This window comes from Sorex fumeus, unplaced genomic scaffold (genome assembly GCF_029834395.1).
Source record: "Sorex fumeus unplaced genomic scaffold, SorFum_2.1 ptg000075l, whole genome shotgun sequence".
NCBI lineage: Eukaryota > Metazoa > Chordata > Mammalia > Eulipotyphla > Soricidae > Sorex > Sorex fumeus.
The window spans coordinates 16,552,932-16,560,569 of NW_026606132.1; the positions used below are offsets into that span (position 1 = coordinate 16,552,932).

At 37.4% G+C, this 7,638-nt stretch overlaps 1 pseudogene; it reads left to right on the forward strand.

The window, feature by feature from the left end:
• Positions 1-2,279: 2,279 nt before the first annotated feature.
• LOC130038507 (uncharacterized) lies at positions 2,280-2,346 on the forward strand (annotated as a pseudogene).
• Positions 2,347-7,638: the final 5,292 nt, after the last annotated feature.

Below are 7,638 nucleotides of genomic sequence, written 5' to 3' on the forward strand. Positions count from 1 at the left end.
AATTATACTAGGCCTCCGGGACGGCAAGAAGCTTTGAACATATCCGCCATTACAACCCAACCCACCCACTCTGTGCCATCACCCACACTTACTATTCTTGCTACCTCCAATTCCAAATCCAAGTTTTTGTTCGCCATTCGGGAGAGCCACTTGAGAATGCAGAGCTGAGAAAACAGTTGTCTTAGCCTAGGTTCCCAGTAACTCATACTTTCAAGGAATGTACGTGACTGCTGACATTACATACATACATATGTATATATGTGTGTGTATGTAATATGAGTTGTCAGTAACTCATATATTCAGAGAATGTATATGACTGCTGACATTACATACATACACACAGTGCATGTATACATTACATACATGCATTACGTACACATATATGTATATAATGTGTAGTACATACATATGTGTATGTATATAATGCCAGCAAATACATAGATGTATATATACACATATGTGTATGTGTATAGATGTACATATACATATGTATATGCATACCTACACACATATACAAAATATCATATGCATATATGCACATACACATGTGTATATGCATATATTACATGTATATGTATACATATGATCCATATACATATGTACGTGTATACGTATATACGTATATACATATATGTATCACTGTATCACTGTCATCCCGTTGTTCCTCGATTTACTTGAGCGGGTGCCAGTAACATCTCTATTCCTCCCAGCCTGAAATTTTAGCAGCCTCTCCTTACTCGTCTTTCCCAATGATTGGAGGAGGCTCTTTCAGGGTCAGGGAAATGAGACCTGTTATCGTTACTGTTTTTGGATATAGAATACGCCACAAGGAGCTTCCAGGCTCTGCCCGTGCAGGAGGCATAATCTTGGTAGCTTGCCAGGCTCTTCGAGAGGCATATATATACTATTATATATTATATATTATTATATATTGTTGTATACATTATCATATATATTATATATATCATTCTCCTAACTCTGAAAGAACCTTGAATACGGCGCTTTTTTAAAAATCTCAGGGCTAGGACGAAGGAGACCTTACTGGGGCCTGCTCGAGAAATCAACGACGAATAATATATATATTTCTCTATGATTTTGTTGCCTACTGTCTGAACCCCATCAAATATGGTGTGGCAATTATGGAAAATGGGTAGGAACTGTCTTATTATGTGTTGTGCGGCCGCAAAGCAGCCCCACGGTCCAGAAAGCAGCCTGGAGTGTGGCGGCAGTTGGGTAGTGGAGGTCAGCTGCTGGTGCTGGGTCCCTTGGGGCATGGAGGGCCCTCACTGGGCTTACTTTCGGGCGCCCCGAGTGAAAACAGTCTATACACGTATACGTATATATGTATATATATACATACATCATACATACGCATGTATATATATATATACATGGAGAGAGAGAGAGAGAGAGAGAACACAGCACTGCATGAGCTGAAGTTTGGGGAAAAATGTCTCATTTCAGAGGCTTAAAATAGCTCCTGATGGGTCCATAGGAGTGGGGCCTCTGCAAACCCTACCACAAGAGTCACAATACTCATCGTACTATAGAAACTTTATAAGGGTTGGGGCTGGAGTGATAGTACAGCGGGTTGGGCATTTGCCTTTCACACGGCTGACCCGGGTTTGATTCCCAGCATCCCATATGGTCCCCTGAGCACCGCCAGGAGTAATTCCTGAGTGTAAAGCCAGGAATAACCCCTGTGCATTAGCATTACCAGGTGTGACCCAAAAAGCAAATAAATAAATAAATAAATAAATAAATAATCTGTATAAGGGTTACGATATAGAACCCTTATAATGTTTAATGGTGGACACGGGAAGTGTCATACGTGTGAGAAGGAATACCTTCTGATATATATGTATACTTACACACATATATACATACATATACACATATGTATATATGTATACATACATACGTAGGGCCTTAGAACCATAGAGATCTTTTGAGGCCCTAAAAGCTGCGAGATAGCATTCCTGGTGCTAAAGAATGCAAAGAATTAGTTTACTACTGCTTGACCTAAAGGGCCCACGTAGGTGAGGCCCCCCTGTACTGATGACCAGTGGTCACAGGGATAACTCCTGGGCCCACTATCTGTGAACTCTGCTCCACAATATCTTAGCTAACAGGCAGCACCACGCAACTTAGAGGTAACCCCCTGGTCAGGAGGAAACCCCAGAAGGCTCAAGATGGAACTGAAAGTTTGAAATTAAAACTGTGTTGAGTCGCAGAATGGTAGTTAACATTGGAATGTGTCCTTACTCTAACTCTAACTCTATGCATTCCTTGGAAATCTGAACAAAATGAGTGAGAACCTCCTACTGTTATTATTTGCTAAAATTATTTGTCTGACCTGATTTCTCTTTTGCTCTTCTGCAATATTTGATAAAGTTCTTTTCAAATATCCACCTTTGGCAGTTTTATAGTGGGGTACAAAGGAGAAAAGTTTCTTTTCCACATTTGAATAACAGTTTTCCATGAAGGGTTGAGCGAAGTGGTTGTGGGGTCATCCAATGCTGTTTTTGTTTTTAAGGACATAGATTTGGTTTCTGGAGTCATTTTAGGTGCACAGATAAATTAAACAGAAGGTACAGAGATTTTTGATACATCCTCTGCCCCGACATATACGAGCTATTCTGTACTTGAGTGGTATTTTTTTAAAAATTTTTATTAGTGAGACACCATGAGGCACAGTTGTAGACTTACAAATTTTGTGCTTCGGTTTCAATTATACACTGATCAAATACCCATCCCTCCACCAGTGCCCATTTCCCACCACCACGGATCCCAGTATTTCTCCCACCCCCCATCCCCCCATCCCACCTTGCCTCTGTGGCAGGGCATTCCCCTCTGTTCTCTCTCTCCTTTTGGGTGTTGAGGTTTGCAAAAGAGGCATTGAGTGGCAATCATGTTTGGTCTATAGTCTACTTTCAGCATGCTTCTCCCATCCTGGGAGGATCCTCCCAACACCTTTTATTTGGTGCTGCCTTCTCTATCTGAGCTATCTTGAGTATTTTTTTAAAACAATAAGTAAACCTAGATTATTGTCTCCTAAAGTCCATAGGTTATATTACGTTTCACCTTTAAAGTTGTGCATCCTATCAGCTGGCATATATGTATAATGACATGGATTCAGTGTCAGCGTCATACAGTATAGAGTCATGGTTCTAAACATCCTAGTGCTATGGCTACTCATTAATCTAGAAATTCTAGTCATTCACCCTTTGCTTTTTTCAAGTTTTTTGATTCATTAAGGTACTGTGATTTACAGTATTTTTTTAAAAGTTCTATGTATAGAACCATGATTTACAAAGTTATCAATAGTTGAGTTTTAGACTTTGAACATTCTAGTATCAATCGCAACACCAGTGTCAACTTCTCACCACCACCGTTCCCAGGTCTCCTTCCCTTCCTGCCAACTGCAGCCCCCAGCCTGCCACCTTAATAGGAACATTATTAGGCTTTGTGGTTGTAGTTTGGGTCTGGTGCCCAACTACAACTGTTTTTAAACTTATGTTTTTACTTTTCTTTGACATTTTCCAAGGTACGGCAGCAGCAAGAATGCCAAGGAAAAATAAATCTAAGGCTAGACCTCTTCCTACTACTGATCCTGTCTTTCTTTTCACCCACATACAGGTCTACATTAAGCATTAAATAAGTACACTTGCTGGGATCCCGGGAGATAATGCCTCTCACGTAAAGTGCATTCTAAAGGGTGTGCCATACTCAAAGATGTGTTATTAAAGATATAGAGAACTTAGAATAATTGACTCTGAAAGAGAATGACACAAGGTGTTGCTGAAGCAAATCAAGGAAAAAGAGGTTCTGTGTAATACACTCAGAAAGAAATAAGTCTCACTCGGATGATTTTTTAATTGTCTGCAGTTGTCAGTATGTGTGTGTCAGCACTGTGTTTTTGCATATGTCAGACGATGGAGGAAGTTTTATGCTCTCATTTATCCAGTTCTTGAGTGCAGTCTGAGGATATGCTCATCTAAGAGTGCATTAAGAGGTTCTTTTTTGTTTCAGGAAAATGACAGGGAAGTCTACTGACAATGGCTGTAGGGGTTAGAGAGGGCTCACATCTTGGTTTCTTCATGGTGAAGGAAGAGTTTTTATCCTTTCTAAGTCAGTTAGTTCTTCTGTTTCATGAATCATGGGTTGTGTTGGACTGTCTACACCTTATTTTGGTTGCATTAAGTACTGATCTTGAAGAGGATTAATCCTTTGCTTCCCTGAAAAGGCTACCTTATATCATGGCTTTCCATAGCTCTCCCCTAAGTATTTCAGAATCTGTGGCCCTTTATCTGAAAGCTTGAATAATAGAAAGGGTCATATAACATTCATTGAATGTTGACTATAATCAAGAATATACTCTAATCATTACACATGCATTATTAATTTTAACACACATCAAAACAGTGCATAAGCTTCATTATTTTTCCTTTTGATTTTTATCAAAGAATTGTGATTTAAAAAGTTATTGATATTGCTTGGTATATAATATTTCACCACTAATACCACCTCCAATGTCGACTTCTCTCCAGCAGTTTTCCCATAGTCCTTCCTCATAACAATCTCCATCTCCCTTCCCCTCTGTCAACTTGACAGGCACATTACAAAGTTCCAGTGATCACAGTTTAGATCTAATGTTTTCAGTTATGTTGATTCTGTGTTTTGTATATATGTCTACACCAGTCAACCATGTTAAGAGTATAACTTAATTCCTGATACCGTTTTACCCACTACTTCTTGTTCTTTTCTTTCTTCCTTGATTTCTTTCTTTCTCTGTCCTTCTCCTTTATGATGTGAGATCCTATGCTTGTTTTTTCTTTTGGCTTACTTCACTTATCATGAAATCTTCCAGTTGAAACCACCACGTTGCAACAAATTGCATGATTTTATCATTCTTCACAGCTGCATAGTACTCCATTGTGTATATATACCACATCTTTTTTATCCATTCATTTCATTGGACACCTAGTTTTATTCCATTCTTGGAGGAAGATAGACAGATGGCCAGTAAGTACATGATGCTAAGTATCACTTATCATCAGAGAAATCTAAATTAAGGTGTCAATGAGATATCATCTCACACAACTGAGAATGGCACATATCAAAAATAGTAGGAACAATCTATGTTGGTAGGGATGTGCATAAATTTCTTTTACATGGAAATTGTGGAGAGTCTCCTTTACATTTAAGTGAAACTAAAACTAGATGGCTGATTTTACATTATTATGATAGTTCACAGCACTAAAAACTATCATAAGTAAGCCTAGTTCAGGAATTGGATATATACACACACACACTTTATGCTTAGTATCGTGTGCATGATGCCCGCAATAGCCATGCTTTATGGTGTCAGGGAAGGTATAAATAAAATCATGCTTGAACATTGACTTAAAATGTTAACAGCAATTTGGAGTGAGGGGGCGCTAGAAAGAATGGCCCATAAGAGATGTGACTATGTATAAAGAAACAGTTCTGAGAACACAAGTCCTTAGTTTATTTTAACTATGGCAAAATGTTGGTTCATCACATTGAAAAATGAGGATTTTTGTTGCAAAGACTTGAATTTGACGTATGCACGCCTTGAGTAGAATGAACCAAAGCAAGTCACTTGGTCAGTGAATAAATCTAGGTGGATGCCAGTATCTCTACAGAGCTTGTAGAGCCCACTCATTGTTATTTAAACAGTGACTCTTAAAAAGTGATGAAAATAAAGCTTTTATGTTGGAAAAAGAGAATTTAAAGAAAGTCAAGTGCTAAAGCTGGTAATGGAAATGTAGACACCACTATCGTCCCAGTTCCTTACTACAGAAATAGATATCTTAAGCAGAATAAGTGATGGTGTGTGGAATTCAACAGCAATTTGAACTTACGGCATGAATAGGTCCCCTAAATGCTCAATATAGGAGCAGGAAAAAGTAATTCAAGAAACTACTCATCAAACACTCCAGTGAAATCTGAAAAAAATGGTATTTAATTTCAGTTGGGTGTTCTATTCTTTACTACATTTTTAAGAGAAATAGTTTTACTATACCAGGACTTGCAAAGTTGGAATGTTTTAAATCTTAGACTTTATTTCTGAAGAGTCTAGGAGGCTTATTTACTATAATACAATCTTGGGTCTTGGTGTGTCTCACAAAATATTAAGTTCAAGATATTTTCCTAGCTTTTTCATTATCCTCAGATATATTCCTTGTGACAGTTGCTTAATATTATGTTAGAGCAATAGAATTCTTGCAATATACTGAACAATTCTTTGACTTAGTACATTTTGTACGGTTTTTCTTTTCTAATAAATTTATCAGAGACATTTTAAAAGAACAAACATTATCACTTAGGGGTAAAGCGCATAGTCCTTTATTCATGCTAGCTTGGTTAGTGTCCATAACTTTTCCATTCTTGGGGCACATAAAAATAAAACAAACACATAGCAATGTTATTTTGATCAGTCCACTGGAATAGATTTCTATGTGTGGAATAGTTGGACTGAAGGATATGCTATTTTATGTCTCTTGATATACATTACTATATAATCTACTAAAATACTTCATCAACAAGGTACAATCTATAAATAAGCATCTCTCTTCTAACAGCCTCCTTAGCAATGGGGTTTATTGTTTTATTTTTAATTCCATTGCTATGCAAGAATGGGTATCATTTTGTTAAATTTTTCATTTCTCTAACTCTTTGGACAAGCTGAACTCATTTTAAATGTTTGTTATTCATATTTATGAACACTAACATTTGAGATCAATTAATAATGTATCACTTGGGATTTTGGAATAAAAGTCTCTCATTCTTCAGTCATGTGGTTGTCATCTATGTACTTGCAACAACAATCCATTTTACTTTACATTCAAAACCACCATTTTAATGAATAACTTTCCCCCACTGACTAGTTTATACATTATGTAAGTAATCCTTATGATGGAAAAGTAAGTAGAAGGCATGAGATTAACAGCACGTATATTTTTGCTATTACCTCCATTAAGGAAGTTAATAAGGGATGAACAATAGCCTCCGACTTTCTATAATTTGTGAAAATATAATATTATTAGGGCACTAATAATTCCATTTTGATAGTACAATATCAACTATTATGAGCTGCTATTGAGTTGAAGCTTCACATCCAGTTTTTATCAATATTATACTACTCAACTATCCGGCTGAAGCTTAGCTCAGATGAAGATTTAGTTTTTAACATTTTCAAAGCACCTTCTTTCTGCTCTTGATTTTAAAGGCATATGTATATAATTGAAAGTGTGGATTTTGGCTGTAAATATTTCATGAACATTTTTCGAAGAATATTTTTCAAGTTTAATTTAATGGGGTGAATTAAAACCCCCCAAATAAAAAATCCCCATCAATAGGTGTCTCAGTGATGGTACAGCACTTAGGATGCTGGCCTTGTACATAGGCAACCTGGGTTCCATTCCCCGCACCCCAGGTGGGCCTCCAAACTTGCCAGGATCGATCCTAGAGAGCACAGCCAAGAGTAAGCTGGAATGTCCCAAATCTTCTCCACAAAATAAATAAAATTCCCAATTATAGTGATATTTGTAGACTTTGTAGATTTTTGGGGGCTGGAGTGATAGCACAGTGGTAGGGCCTTTGCCTTGTGCG